We start from the raw sequence: 16,438 nt of genomic DNA on the forward strand, positions 1-16,438 counted from the left end.
CATCCCCTTTGGGGGGGGGGACTTTTTGCTTTCTGTCTCTCTGTTTCTCTCTGTCTCATTCATGAGCACACATGCCCTATAGCCAAAATCTCTCTAACTAAAAAAGTATTCCCGTGGGCTACCTGCAGTGTTGCAAAGATAAGCAACACTGTGCAATGCTGGACCCACGTGGGAAGGTCTTAAGTTCATGTCTCAGTCTCCCTGTACATGGTGGACCATAATCCAGGCTGACCAAGGCTGAGGGCAGATCACAGCATGCAGACCCTTTTAGGGGTGCACTGTCTCTCTTTCTTTTTCTACTTCTCTCTCTCTCAACTCTGTCTCAAAAAAATAAACAAATAAATAAGTACACTTTTAAAAGTATGCATGCTCTCATCTACCCAGCCACTAAGATCACAAACCCAGTACTCACCCTTAATTCTTACTTTATCCATTCATTCCAAACAACACTAAGTATTGATTATATTTCCAAGATATTGCTTTAAAAATTATCTTTTTGTTAATCTGCCATCCAGAATGAGTAATGGCCTCTTACTGCTTCTTGTTTCTAAACTGATTCCCTTCATATCCACCCTCCACATTGCTACAAAAGCACTGTACGCAAGCTCTGATCAAACCATAACCCTGCTTAACGTGCTTCCACCTCCTGGGGGAAATTCTACCAAATTATCCTGGCATTCAGAACCCATCACTTTCCATTTTTTTCCCCACTTGTGTAGCTTAAGTCCTCCATACTCCCTTGTATACAATAGACTCCATGAACTCTCTTGTCTACTTCACCTCTTGTACCTCACGCAATGACTAACCCTAAGTAGGCATCCGGTCACTATTTGTTGAATAAATAAATACTACATTCTGATAACAGCCAATTATTTACAGTTGTCCACACACCTTTTCTACCCTCACCACACCACCCATACCCTCTGTATTACATACAGAATGGACTCTTGTTTTTTAACCTTCAAACCCATGTAGACATCATCTCCTCTTGGCAGATATTACTTATATCATTCTTATCTAGGATATATTAGGTATCATTTCCTTCATAGGTATCCTCTACTTCCTTCTCCCTATCTTTTCCATTAGAAAATGAATCCATTATTCCTTTACAATACTTCCTACTTGGGTACTTCTGGTATGACATCTATTACTGCAGTTATAATTTTATGTTTATAAATCTTCCTCTCTTATAATTTCCTTAAGAGTAGTCAGTGGTCTTTCCTCTCTGCAAAATGAAGGCACAGTAACTGTTTCAGTGGAAGTGAACTCACTGCCACTTCGTTTCCCCATCTTAAGGCATAAATTCCTAGCTCCCTACTGTCCAGGCAGTGCAGTGCATGGGTTCTTCAAAGAGTTTGTGGAAAAGGGACCAGCAGTTAGTGTAATGGCTATGTCACTGAACTCCCATGTAGTCGGCCACGATTCAAGTCCTGGACCCAGTGGCTTAAACTCACACCGGGCACATGTGCACGTGTGCCCAACATCCCGAGAGGAGAATGGAGAAGAAGAAGGGATTGCAGTGTGGCCATCCCCCCTGGAGGGTGACTTCTCACTTTCTGTCTCTCTGTCTCTGTCTCTCTGGCAAGCGCACGCACCCTGTAGCTAAAACCTCTCCCCAAAAAAGAAAAAAAGTTTGTGGAAAATATGTATTATGAAAATACTGTGCATAGATTTCAATTGTTTTACACCGAAATAAACTTGTACTTTAATTCTATTTTTCCGACAAACATTTAAAAGTCCTCTTACACGCAGGAAAGAGTCAGAAATGGGTTCAAGTTCTACTGCGTAATCAATTGATAAATCTTAAACTAATTAGTTACTCTCTACTCAGTCTCCTTACCTGCATAATGCAGATCATAATAGTTACATCGTTAAGTTTTAAAATAGTTAAATGAAATAATATTGTAAAGTATCTAGCAGAGTGTTCAGTGGATCTGACTTACTTCACTTTACCTGAAAGAAAAGTAAGAGGAGAGGTGAGAGAGAGAGAGGATGCAAGTGTGCATGTGCATCTACATGTATGCACGTGTATATGGCATGTGTGTGTATGTGTTGGAGGGTTTAATTTAGTTTGGGGCAGGGTAAGATTGAGGTGATTGTCAACTTAGATTATTTTCAACAATTACATTTTATTAGCTTTGCACAGTGGCAGTATCATAGCCAATGAGGTTTATCCGAGGCACGATTATTGCTAATTGAAAACAATTACATTTTAGTGTGAGAAAAATCATTATCTTTGACAAAAAAGAAAAATTTCTGATTTTGCAATCAACCGTTTCAATCATACAGTGGTCTAATTTCTACACAATCATGAGGAAAATTCACTAACAAAATAAGAATTTAACAAAGTAAACTTTTGGTCAACTCTAATTTGAACAGTCCAAGAGTTATAAAATATTGCTGCAATTCAATTAAAACTACGAGTATCACTCACTTTTATTCACAGATAAAACTGTTCTAGGACTTAACTCATTTTACATCACGACTCCAAGAATTACAGTAAATGGATATGAATGCCAGATATAGTGTGTGTGAAAGAGGAGGGTCTGAGGAAGGACATTTAGAAGAAAAACAGAAGGGCAAAGCATTAATAGGACAAAGAAATGTGGTATTATCTGTTGAAGATATTTTACAGTTTTATCAACTGGACTATGGAAAAATGTTCACATGTTGAAATATTCACTTTGTAAGCTAAAAAATGTGAAGGAATGTATAAAAGAAAATGAAATTTAAAATATTTTTTAAAAAATATCTACAGTATCAGAGGTCTTGAATTCACAGCAATAAGCTAGTTACTGATAAAAATTTTTCATCTGAATATTGGTAAATTCCATTGTTCCTAGGTTCTTCTGTATAGAGTGCTAATAACTTTCTATATTCCATAGTTATAATATGACTCACATTCAGATTATCCTACAGAAATTTTATAGACTTCCTTTTTTGTGAAAACTTATCAATTAAATGTTGTTTTGCAAAGGAGAGTTCACATGTTATATAATAGTCTTTAATTCCCTCAGAAAACAGGGCTCTGGAAACAAACATGTATATATCCTTTGCTAAGAAAGAAAAAAGGGACATAACTCAAGGAGGGATGCTAGCCAAATGATGTATGAGTCAAAATAGCTTTCAGGATGATGAAGTTAAGATATAAAAGGTATAGTGGTATTATTTTTATCTCTTTTCATTTCATAATCATATGAAAGAAGATAAAAATAATCCCTAAAAGGGAAAACATATAATATAAAAATAACAGTAATCATGTGGCTCTATAGGCCCCACTTTTGCTAACAAAGAACAGAAGAAAAGTTAAAGATTCCTAGGTTTCTCCTGTAGATAAAAATCAAATGCTGTCGCTTATTTTTTCCTGGCTAGAGGGCACATGCACTCACCAGAGAGACATGAAGAGAGAGAGAGAAAGTGAGAAATCACCCCTCATAAAGGATGGCCACACCACAATCCCTTCTCCTTCATTCTCCTTTTGGGTTTTAAGGCATGCATGTACATGCTCCCACCATGATTTTCAAGCCACTGGGTTCAGAATTCGAACCACAAAGTCAGCCATACAGGATCCAGCTGTCTTACCTACCATGTCACCAGCTCGCCCCTGCCTTTTTTTTTTTTTTAATTTAACAAGTAGATTAGGTAAGCCTCAACGATGCTTTTAAACACTTTTCCAGTCATAGATTCTAAACTAATTCCTATGAAAGTTAAAAGCTAATGAAACACAGAACCCAGAGGGCAAAAAATTTAAAATAAAGGGGACCAGCAGTTGGTATAATGGCTATGTTGCTGGACTCCCACATAGTCGACCGCGGTTCAAGGCCTGGACCCGGTGGCATAAACTCATGCCCAGCATGTGTGCGTGCATGCCCAAGACCCCAAGAAGAGAAGGGGTTGTGGAGTGGTCATCCCCCCTGGGGGGGTGATTTCTTGCTTTCTATTGCTCCGTCTCTCTCTATCTTTCTGGCAAATGCACGTGCCCTATAGCAAAAACCTCTCCAAAAAAAAAAAAAGAAAGAAAGAAAGAAAACAAAGGGGAAAAAAATAACCCAACAAAAGCGTAAAACAGGGACCATGGTTACATCACTGACTGGACTCTCACATGGCCAACCATGGTTCAAGTCCCAGACCCAGAGGCTTGAAACACACCAGCACGTGTGTGTGCGTGCCCAAAATCCCAAGAGGAGAATGAAGAAGGGATTGAGGCACAGCTATCTCCCTTGCGGGGGAGGGGAGTGATTTCTCACTTTCTACCTCTGTCTGTCTCTCTGGCAAGTGCAAGTATCCTATAGCAAAAAATCTCTCTCTAAAAAAATTTCTTTAAGCATAAAAACAGTGTCATTAAATATGTTTATGTAAAAAATATTCATAGACATTTTTTAATGTACCTATTAAAAAATGAGAATTCACCTGTTGATGGCATGTATAGTATTCTCAACTGGACTAGTCTGAGGTGTATTTCATGTTGGGTAAATTCTCCATATAAGCTAAATGATGTATAGTGATTGAATGCATAAATAATAATAAAAAAGAATACATGGGGGGAAAATGATAACTCTATACACATTACAAAACAAAGAGATGGCATGTGCTAAGGAACACCCTGAGTGTGCACAAGGAGACTCAGGACCCAAACCTTTTAATTAATTTATTTATTTATTTATCTATCTATCTTGGAGAGGTTTTTGCTATAGGGCACGTGCACTCGCCAGACAGAGAGAGGCAGAGAGACAGAAAGTGAGAAATCATGCCCCAGGGGAGATGACCACGCCACAATCCCTTCTCCTTCATTCTCCTCTTGGGATCTTGAGCACGCACACACACGTGCCTGGCGTGAATTTAAGTCACCAGGTCTGAGACTCAAAACCGCAGTCGACTACATGGGAGTCCAGCGATATAGCCATTACGCTAACTGCTGGTCGCAGTAAATACCTTTTAAAAGGGAACTCATTCATATTCTCCTGCATGTAGGTTCCCACCAGTTCCCTCAAAACGGTGAATAGAATATGAAAATAGAGAAAAATCTGTATCAGCACTTGAAACTCAGAAAGAATAAGCCCACTTTCAAATACATTTACTAGATAAAGTATTGAAGGTATTGAAGAAAAGGCCAACTCTGAACACACTGCACGTGCAAACATTGTTCCTGAAAATTAAAGAGAGGCCAAACGATTCTAAACGGGAGGAAGAAAGGCCAGAGAGCAGGTAGGACACAACGTATGGAGAGCACAGGATATCCTGGTTCCAAGAGGTGACCCTGCCCACCACTCCTGACTCTGGGCGCCACATGGACCGGTGCTCTGTGGCAACGCTCATGCCTAGCTTACAAAGGATCTGGGAATCACTGCCATGATGGCTTTTGGATATGATAGCCAGATAGAAAAGAACGGGAGCACTTCCCTGGAAATTCGGAACTACGCTCCAACCAGGGAGAAGAAACTTCAACCCAAGCAGCACCTCCTACAAGAACCACCTTCAGACCTGAGGCTGCATCCCTCCTCTTTACCTGGAGACCAGCGCAACTCTGAAAGTAAACACACATAAGTCTACACGTCTCTGTCCTCACCTTTAGTTATTCTGAAAGATGAAAATAAATGCACACTAAATGCAGCTAGAAGGTCTTTCATTCTCCAAACTGGGTAAGCCCATGCTGCATTCATTCCTTACTCCATGTAATAGACAGGGACTGGGTACAAAGTGAGAAACAAGACCCATGGTCACTGCCGCCATTGTTTGAAGAGTGGAATATATTTATTTTATTTTTATTTTTAAGGCACATGCACTGGCCAGAAAGAGACAGAGAATATCAGCAAGAGAGAAGGTGAGAAATCACTCCCTGGGGGCGGGGTGGGGTAGGAGGGCCACACCACAATCCCTTCTCAGTTCTCCCCCTGGGGTTTGGGGCATGCTTGTGCCCACACACAGCTGGGCATGATTTTCAAGCCACCATTTTCAGGACTCAACCATGGTCAGCCATGTGGGAGTTCAGTACTTAACCAACACACCACCAGCTGGCCCCAGAGTGTAATGTATTTCTAAGATGGTCTAAGGCAAATGCCACAAAGACTTCCTATTTGAGATATATTCTCAAGCCTCAGTAATTCCTAGCAGCATGTAGAAAAGAGACATAATTTCTACCGCTTTCATGCCATTACATCAGTATTCAGTATGATGCTTTGAATACATTGTAATTGATCCTTTAAATAAATACTAAAATTTTAAAAGGGTTATATGACCTTGCTATGGGTCAAATTACTAGACATGACAGGCTACAAAGTTCAAACATAAGATCTTGGACACAGAATAGCAACCTGAACAAAGCATAAAAAGAGAAGCATAGTTCTGTATAATCCCTTAATCACGTTATTTCTGTTAAAATTTGTGGAAGTGCCTTGGAAACTTAGACAACCCATAGATTGCAGAATATTAAAACAAAAGCAACATTTTTCCAGTTTATTCATTTTGCAGATACAAACACTGAGGCACAGGAAGCTGAAATGACTTAAGCAGAAAGAGGAGCAGGAACACCCAGTTGGCACCCAGGGTCCTTTCCGTGGCACTCACTGATTATCTTGCAATGTGAACATAGTATACCAGGACGCACAGAAGGCTCACATTTCGAGTGGCTCTGCAGTGAGGTAAACGTCCTCTGCCCTCAGCCCGTCTTCCTCCTGTTCCCTAAAACAGTCTGACTGAAAGACGTATTCAGACACCAGGAAATCAGAAACAAGGACCACAGCGTGACTTTTCTTTTTTCAGTCTCAGCTGTGGCACAAAACCATTTGTCACTTCTCAGCCATTGCCCTCTCTGATTTCCTGTACTGTTTGTAAGAGGGTGTGGCCCTACCTTTCCTTAATTACACACCAATAATCTATGACCAAATAAGGATCCACCTAGCATATACACTCTAGTTCTCCCCCAACCACAACCAAATACAATAAAAAGAAAAGAGAAGTGAAAAGCAAACACAAAATCTAGGGCTTTAGCACTCTCTGACTTACCCTGGAGCTGTCCTGATTTTTATTATAGTCTGTTTTTGCACGGGCTTATTTTCAATAATGTCTTAAGCTTAACATATGTACTAAAGGATTTTATTTTTGTCTTTAAATAACTGACCTAAAAAACTTCATTGTATAATTTATAGAAGACAGTTATATCAGCGTCTGCTGTAGGTGTATGCTTATATGCAAATCATCTACTAAATTTTATCTTAAAATAGAACTATAGTCTGAAGAATGATACTCATATGTCTATGAATCCAATTTTTTTCTTTTTTTTTAGGTTTTTGCTGTAGGGCACATATGCTAGAGAGAGAGAGAGAGCAGAGAGAGAGAAAGGAAAAGAGAAAGTAAGAATCACCCCACAGGGAATGTGGTCACACTACAACACCTTCTCCTCCATTCTCCTCTCAGGATTTTGGACATGGTGCACATGCGCTCGACATGATTTTCAAGACACTGGGTCCAGGACTTGAACCACTTCTAGCCATGTGGGAATCCAGCACCTTAACCATAATGCCACCTGCTGGCCTCCTGTGAATCCAAATTTTAAAAACTACTTACATACTGTATGTGACTTCTAATCCCTGAGACTATTTAATAGTTCGATCTGAGCATAGCTAAGTACATTGCCAGTATAAAATAGCAATTGCTGTAGTTAAGAGTATTTGTTGAGAAGTTTCCTGTCGCTCCCAAATTTTAGTTATGGTTCACATTTTCAGATAAGTCTTCCCCATTCTAAAGTGAGATAACAAGAAAAGATGAGACCAGAACAGCCGTGAAAATATTCACAAAGCAAGAAATCAAGTGTTGTGTACAGACTCCGTAAGTCATAATTTCCACATCCACATGTGCATACTTTCCAAACATAAAAGAATATCTTCATATTTTTAAAAAAAAATGAAGTTTTAGGGACCAGCAGTTAGTGTAATGGCTATGTCGTTGGACTCCCATGTAGTCGACCGCGGTTCGCGTCCCTAACCCGGTGGCTTAAAACTCACACCGGGCACGTGTGCATGCGTGCCCAAGATCCCGAGAGGAGAATGGAGGAGAAGGGATTGATTGCAGTGTGGCCATCCCCCCTGGGGGGTGATTTCTTGCTTTTTGTCTCTCTGTCTCTCTCTGTCTTTCTGACGAGCGCACATGCCCTATAGCGAAAACCTCTCCAAAAAAAAATTTGAAGTTTTATAGTGGCTCTCTCTGCTATTATGTATTTTCTCAGTCACCAGCTACTAAAAGCACTACTAGCATATGGAAGAGTCTTCATTTTTTTAACTTAAAATACTATAAATGACTATTAATACCATATTTGGTGCATAAATGTGTCATTGTGGTTAATTGTTATGAACAATTTTTTTTTCTTAGAAGTTTCTGCTTTAGGGTGCATGCACTCACCAGAGAGAGAAACAGAGACAAAGATAATGAGAAGGAAAGTGAGAAATCACCCACCAAGGGGGATGGCCACACTACAATCCCTTCTCCTCCATTCTCCTGCTGAGATCTTGGGCATGAACACACACGTGCCTAGCATGAGTTTCAAGCCACTGGGTCCAGGACTTGAACAGCAGTCAGCCATGTAGAAGTCCAACGACATAACTGCTATACCAGCTGCTGGCCCTACAATATACTATTTTTAGGAACCTGGATTCAGGATATATACCACTGGGCTGAAAGCTAGACCCTGAGAACACACGAGCATGTTTTCTCTATTTCACCTGTTGTTAGCTTCTTTTTTTTTTTTTTTTTTGCTTTAGGGAGCTTTTTGCTTGTTTGTTTTTGCCAGAGAGCATATGCACTCACCAAAGACAGAGGAAAGGCAGAAAACGCCCTCCATGGGTGTGGTTACACCATAATCCTTTCTCCTCCAATTCTCCATCCTGTAGGAATTTGGAGCACACATGTACTTGTGCCCAGGCTATTTTTCAAGCCACCAGGGCTGAGACTTAAACTAGGTGTTGGCCAAGTGGGATCTGGCTCCCTCAACCACCAGGCCAAGGGGCTAACCCAAGTTTTATAAACCTCCACACACTGTAAATAGAAGCCTTTAACTTAAAAATTCCCTGTGTTTCCCATCAGGAAGCCAGGTGTCAATAAAGTGTCCTACGGTTTCTAAACCAGCACACAGCTGGGTAACCCAGTCATACAAATGATGGGTAGCAGTGCTGTTCCGGGTTACCACAGCCAAGTTCAGAGGTCAGGCTATGATGGCGAGGTGGTCGCCTCAGGTGTATAGGGACTCTGCAGGCAACACCTGGAGAGAAAAGTCCCAACAAGGTCTCCATGCTGTCATTCACTTGCAGCCTCAGCCAGCCAAGATCACAGGCTTGCACGTGCCCGGACTGCCACACAAACCTGGAATCTATCTATGTAGCTTCAGCACTGCTGAGCCACTGCTACTGATCAAATTTATTATTTTTTAAAAGTTTAGATTAGGCAGTTGTCAGCAATTATTTTATGGATCAGAACCTGACCATGGCAATAAAAGTGTCCATAAAGGAATTATTGCCTTTGTACTTTGCGGAGCACTCCATCTGATGGAAATCACACTTCCTTCACATTCCATCCACTCTTGGGGACACAAGAGGGAGAACAAGGAGGAGTGTGAAACAGAATGTGTGTTCAAGGCTAACTGAACTACTTGGAGGTTACAGAACAAAACAAGGCATGGTGATGGAGAAGACACTTAAAGAGTTACTTCTTTATTTCAAGAAAACTGCGAAGCCACTGAAGAAAAAAAAAAGAGTGGCAACAATTTTACCGTTCAGAGGGTCCTAAACACAGTACTCTTTGTTCAATGTTTCTTCCTTATCATCTATCCTGTTAGTGACTATGATGCCCAGTGAGCAAGGAAAGCTCAGGGAGAGAATGCCATACCCTGGCTAGGCATCTAGAAAGCCACATCAAACTCTGTCTTCTTTATGCTTTTCTTTTCCCTCTCTCTTAGTGCACCAAACAAATGTTCTCTTCTTCCCTTTATTTTTAACTCTTCTTGCTCATATATGCTTCATTTCCAGCCTTGACCCCCTCCATCCAAGTTCCAATCTCATACTTCTAATCTACCATGTATCTCTACTAAAGGTCCTGTCAGCACCCCAAATGTAAGAGGTCTAAAACAAAACTTATTTTTATCCCCACCCACAAATCCACTCTGAGTTCACATTCTCTCAACCACCCAAGCTTAACATCTTTTTCTTTCCAAGTATTTATTTCTGTCCAATGTATTTCAGCAACACTTTTCCAGTATACTGGGTTAGGTCTTCCTTCTTTAACAGAAACTCTTACAATTCTTCTTATTGGTCCTATGTTTTTTTTTTTCCAACTCATTTCATCCTGTGAACTGCTATATAATATAATCTATAATCCAACTCAACCACGACGTTTCAAAAATCAAAAAGGTTAAAGTGCTTGGATGCCACATGGCCGATCACATGGGTGTAGTCCCAGATCTAGCAGCTTGAAAAACACTGTGTGCATATGCCTAAAAACCCACGAGGAGAGTGGAGGAAAAGAAACTTCAGCGTGGTCATCCTCCTGAGGGGAATGCTTTCTCACTGCCCCCCACCCCACCCTGCCTCTCCAGCAAATACATGTGCCCTATGGAATTTAAAAAATAATAATAATCATAAAACAAAAACTTCAGTCTCGCAGCTTATTAACCCAGTCCACATTTTCTAACCTAGCATCAAAAGTCTTCCATGTTCCAGGCCAAACCTAATTTTCTATATTTATATTTATCTCCCTACCATTCCCCTTTTCAGATGCTCTTTCTTTCCCACACACACCTTCCCCTTCAATAAGCTGGTAAATACGGAGTGCTCAAGAAGACTTTCTTTTCTTCCACATGAGTTTACCATACTCTCCTTTTTCATGCCATGTCAGTTTATTGAAAAACATCCTATCGTCCTAATACATTCGCTCTTCACCCAGGGAATTAGAATGTTCAGAGTAAAGTCTGCAGAATCTAGAAAACAGATGAGAACTAAGAAAGAAAAGCAGAGACAGGCCAGCCCATGGCCTTGTAGTCAAGGAGCCTTGATCCCACATGGCTAACTCCATGGTTCAAGTCAGGGATCGGGCAGCTTGAAAAACGCACTGGACTAGAGTGCATGTGTGTCCAAAATCCCAGAAAGGAAGGACCAATGAAAGAGAAGCGATCATGGGAGGGCCATTCCTCATGGGAGTATTTTCTTGCTCTCTCTCTCTGGCAAGCACAGATATCCTATGATAAACAAAGAAAAGAAAAAGAAAAAGAAAGGATAAAGAAAGAATAGGAAAGAAAAGCAAAGCAGTGGTACTGAGTATCAAATCAAAAGAAAAAGGTAGCAGCAAGCAGAATCCCATAAAAGCTCCAGAATGTTGTAAAATGTCAGAATCATTATATTGGGACAAGGGATGCTAAGAGCCTATCAGAATTCTTCTAAGTGATTCACTGGCCGAAAGGAATTTATAGTCTAGTAAAGAAGAAGCGTACACAAGGACTTCCCTATGACACGATATGTAAAAGCCGTGCCCAACCAAGGTTCACGGTGTCTCAGAAGGGGGCCAGACTCAAGGTGGGGCAGTGGGACACAACCAGACACCGAAGGGTCCCAGGCTCACGTTCTGCCCTCTACCCCACACACACTATGTACATGTCCATGATCTGCGCCAGCTAACACTGTGGGCAGACTGTGGCACCAGGACCCTGCTGGGGCACTCTTTGTCTCTGTCTCTGTCTCTTTCTCTCCATGAAAAGTACAAATACATTTTTTATTAATTTTTTTAATTATTTATTTTTTATTTTATTTATTCATTCATTTTATTTTAATTTGACCAGAGAGAGACAGAGGAAGAGAGAGAGAGAGAGAGAAAGTGAAAAAGCAAGCCACCAGGTCCGGGACTTGAACCGTGGTCGACAATGTGAGAGTGTCCAGCACCTTAACCACCATGCCACCTGCTGGTCCCACAAATAAATTTTTAATGCCTTAAAAGCACAAGGAACTTACAAATTCTACATGATGAGGGAAGTTTCACAAAATGCCATCTGATGGAGGCAGGCTTCAACCAAGGACTAACCTGTTATGAGAGCAGAGTGCCAGGCAGAAGGAATAGCCTGAAGGAAAGGCAGAGGTAGAAAATGCTAGACCCATGGGAGAAATAGGAAAATAACTGATGAATTCTTGCTCTCTACTACTATTTTAAATGAACGTATGGTAAAGAGCTACTGGAGCTCAGCATTTTATCCAGTGAACTCATGCAAACATGCAGATGATTATCTGCAAAATGGATTAGTTGTTATCAAACAGGATTTTCACATCTTAGTTGGATCCCAAGCATCATAATTCCTAACCGTGGTGCCACATTCAGTTTACCAGCCATAGGCTTCGTCCTCAGCCTTCCTGCAGCAGTGGGCGCTGCGGTAAAAACAGCAGTGGGAGCTGCGCTAGCATCCTACTGTAGAAACTCAGAGTATCACCCTTCTACACACACACACTGCTATCAAGAGCAAATCAGGCACTTTAAGGACTAATATAAAAATGACCAATTGAAGTATCAAAATGCCCATATTACACACTTAGGGAAAATCTTGATCAAACATGTGACTATCAGTTTCCTCCTCTCAAAAATTTAAAATTGACCAGATGCAGTGGCATGTGCCTATAATCCCAGCTAATCAGGAGACTGAGGCAGGAGGACCACAAGTTTGAGGCCAGCCTGAACCATACCAAGATCCTGTCTCTAAAAAAAAAATTTAAATAAAATCAAGGCTCAATAATTTAGTGTCCTCTTGTGTTTGGAACCAAGAGTCAGATGCTCAGGAGCTGCTGAGCAGCCAAATCCAAACACAGTAAGGAAGGGGAAAAAAAATAAGTCTGTAAAGAAAGAATAATAAAGCAGAGAAAGGCAAAGACTACAGACAGGGAATGTTCCTGGTTTTCCAGGTCCTAATAAGGTCTGTCTGCATTTGGCTTCCAACAGTCTTCCAACAAATTCCTTTATTCCTTTCGTTGTTTTTGCTAAAACAAGTTCAAGTTCATTTCCATTACTTGCAACTGAAGCGTAAATCGGGAAATCGTCAAAATCTTCCATAATGTCAGTTGCTCAATTCAATACTAATTTACCTTTTCTATACTTTCTTTGCTCTTCTTGTATGTCCTTAAAAGTTATAAATACAACTTCAGTGTAGTTACAGACATGCATATATATGAACAAGGATCAGAAATTACAGTGAGCACCGTCATTTTAAATTTTTTTTATTGGGAACCAGCAGTTAGAGTAATGGCTATGTCGCTGGACTCCCACGTAGTCGACCGCGGTTCGGGTCCCGGACCCGGTGGCTTAAAACTCACACCGGGCGCGTGTGCGTGCGTGCCCAAGATCCTGAGAGGAGAATGGAGGAGAAGGGATTGCGGCGTGACCATCCCCCCTGGGGGGGTGATTTCTCGCTTTCTGTCTCTATGTCTCTCTCTGTCTGTCTGGCGAGCGCACGCACCCTACAGTGAAAATCTCTCAAATTTTTTTTATTGATTGATTGATGGAGAAAGAAGAAAAAAGAAGGATAAGTACCCTCTACAGGGTCCCATCATGGTATTCTACCCCCACCAACCAACAGACACACCTGGCATGTTCAAGTGGGTACGGGATATAAACCTGGAACCCTTCCCTATGGCTCCAGCATCTAGCAGAGAAAGGCACCCCACTCCCAATGCCGACGGGGCCTGCTCAGTTTACAAGAGAAATCTATCATGCCCAAGAAGAAAATACATAACATTCAAGGTAAAACCTTGAGGTATCTCTACAGAAACGAGAAACTAATAACTGGCAAATTCTTATAAATAACAGATTACCCTCCTATCGAAAGCTAATTTAGTTTTAAGTAAATCAGTTAGGTAGATAAAAGGGTGATAATCCCTGTGTCTGGCCTCATGGTACAGTGTTTAGGCACTGCACAGAGGAAGCCAGATTCCACACAGTCACCCTGGGTTTGAATCCCCACCTGGCAGTGTCACGCCCACCAGGATGGAGAACTGGAGTGTGGCCAGATCTTACAGAGAAGGAGCTTGCTTTCTTTCTCTCCATCATCTATCGTCTCTCAGGAGGCAAACATGCTTCCTATCATGAACAAAAGTAAATAAACTTTTTAAAAAGGCAAGTCTGAAAGAAGAAAAAAGGAAAAGTAGGCAGAGAGGGAAGGAGGGAGGGAGGGGAGAAAGAGAGAGAGAGAAAGGAGGGAAAGAAAAGGAACAAGGGAGGGAGGGAGGAAGAAAGGGAGAGAGGGAGAGAGAGAGAGAGAAAATCCAGTATAGGCTATTTTGTCTGGAATGTTTCCAGTTAACTAGCCTTAGCCTTCCCAACCACTGGAAGGTTCGGGTATTCTCTGGGGTATCCTAACCCAGACTCAAATACCCAGACTTAATCTCAAACTGTCTAAGGGCGTGGGCTTAACTTTTCCCAAAGGACATTAGGCATTTACCCTTTGACATAACCAGAACTTCCTGCTATTACATGAAGGGAAGAAAACAACAGAAGCTTGATACTACAGAACTCTTTCAAGGTATGTATGGATCTATGGGCAGGTGTCAAGTATCAAGATGATCCTGGGGCTGATCCAGGCTCCCCAAGTCAGATCCACACCCATCAGACCTGACTACAGGTAGACCAGTTTAACATGTGTAGCAAGTCAGAGGTAGACAGAAGTTTGAACTAAATGTAGCGAGTGGTTCTGCAGGATTATACAAACAAAAACAATTTTATAGGATACTGGAGTTAAAAGGAATATGGAAACTACAATATATCTTAATTCCATCATTTTACAGAGAAGGAGGCTAACCACTGGAACCAAAATCATCCTTAAGGTATACAGATAAGGATCGAACCAGAGATTACAGACAGAACCAAACGCCAGTGTTCCCTAAAGTGCTCTCTGACTATCTAAAATCTAGGAAAGGGTAAATGTATTAGAACATTTGCTGACTCCTGTTAGGGTATTGTTACGTGACTTGAACAACACGGCAAGGATTTCTGAGTTAATGGGTTAACATTTTAGTTAAAATATTGGAACAAGCACTGTTGAAAGCAAAAAACGGTGTGTTGATTCCAAATCTAAATGAAGTTGTATGCTGCAGCCTTGGCAGATAGGCAGTTTAGGCTCTCCGACAAAATTCTACATGGCAAAGAGCTACTTATTTTAATATAAAAAAATTCCAGACATTCACACAGAGACCTAATAAAAGTCAGTAAAAATTAGATTGATATGTCAACTGGGACCCAAATTAAAAGAATATATATTTTTTAATGGCCCAAATATAAACCTAGTGTTCGAATTTACTGGCACAGGGCCACAGTACAGTGGATTTTGGTCTTCAAGGGCTGTTTTACCACAAGTATTAGGTAAGTCAACACACCAGTGAGGAAAAAAAAAAAATTAAGTCTATATATATTCCCTGGCAAAACAATACACTCTTTATCATCCAGAACATAGTTTTTAGAAGCCCATAGACAAAATGTGAAGTTAGAACCTCTTGTTTCCCAAGAAGGGCTAGTAAAGTTATGCCTAAAATATAAATCTATTAAAAGTATGTCTTTAAAAAAAACAATATTCAGACACAGAAATGAATCTGATGTTATTCAAGTTAAAAACTGTAAGTATCTCCCATTAATCTGAACTGGCAATTTTATGAATTACATGAACCTTGAAGATTTGTTAGGGACAAAAGTGTCTTTTAAAACCTATTTTTGCCACTAACACTGCAAATGAAATATGAAGAGATAAACCAGAGTGTGCTGAATACAATGTATAATTAATAGAGTTGGCTTTCAACTAATTTATGTCTTAGTTAGCCAGACTTTATTATGAGTTTCGTCTACTGGTGGCCAATAAACAAACTAAAATCTTCTAAATAATCTGAGCTCTGAGGTATTATCATTTCTGTTGAGCCCCTCCAGATAAAATTAAGACCCATGAACTTTGATGACAAGTTACTCATTGCGACTGTGCAATTTTCCATCCACCTTGAACCCTCAATTTGTACTTTCAAATAAGTGTATTTTATAACAATCTTATGTAAAAAAAAAAAAATCCTCCCTAATATCTTCCACCCGATTCAGAAAAATTGCCTTTAGAAATTTTACTGTTACCACGTCAGAACGACCACACTTGACAGCGTGTGGCCCTACACCCAGTAGGTGAGAGCAGCGCCTTTTCATACAGTTTGACTTGCAAGAGTCCAGCGCAAAACTTTACCATTAGGCTCCTATCTCTCTTTCGGCTTAAAAATAAAACAAAAGTGGTACCTTGCAAATTCGGGTTCTGTTAGATTCTGGCCTATGGAATGCCAGCCGGGCCTGGGAGCCCGGCCCAGAGCGCTGGGACTGCAGGCGGGCGGGCGGCGGCTGGCCCCGGGTGCGCCCCTCCTCACCCCTCCTCACCCCACCGCAGGACGCCCGGGCGCCCGGAGGT

The 16,438-nt window shown here is 40.9% G+C and overlaps 1 non-coding gene across 1 annotated transcript; it reads left to right on the forward strand.

Moving 5' to 3' along the window:
• Positions 1-2,134: 2,134 nt before the first annotated feature.
• Positions 2,135-2,273, forward strand: LOC114005549 (U4 spliceosomal RNA). Its single transcript, XR_003547388.1, has one exon. It is a non-coding gene; the product is annotated as a U4 spliceosomal RNA (small nuclear RNA).
• The last annotated feature ends 14,165 nt before the right edge of the window (positions 2,274-16,438 follow it).

This window comes from Tupaia chinensis, unplaced genomic scaffold, assembly GCF_000334495.1.
Source record: "Tupaia chinensis unplaced genomic scaffold, TupChi_1.0 Scaffold143982_1, whole genome shotgun sequence".
Taxonomy (NCBI): Eukaryota; Metazoa; Chordata; class Mammalia; order Scandentia; family Tupaiidae; genus Tupaia; species Tupaia belangeri.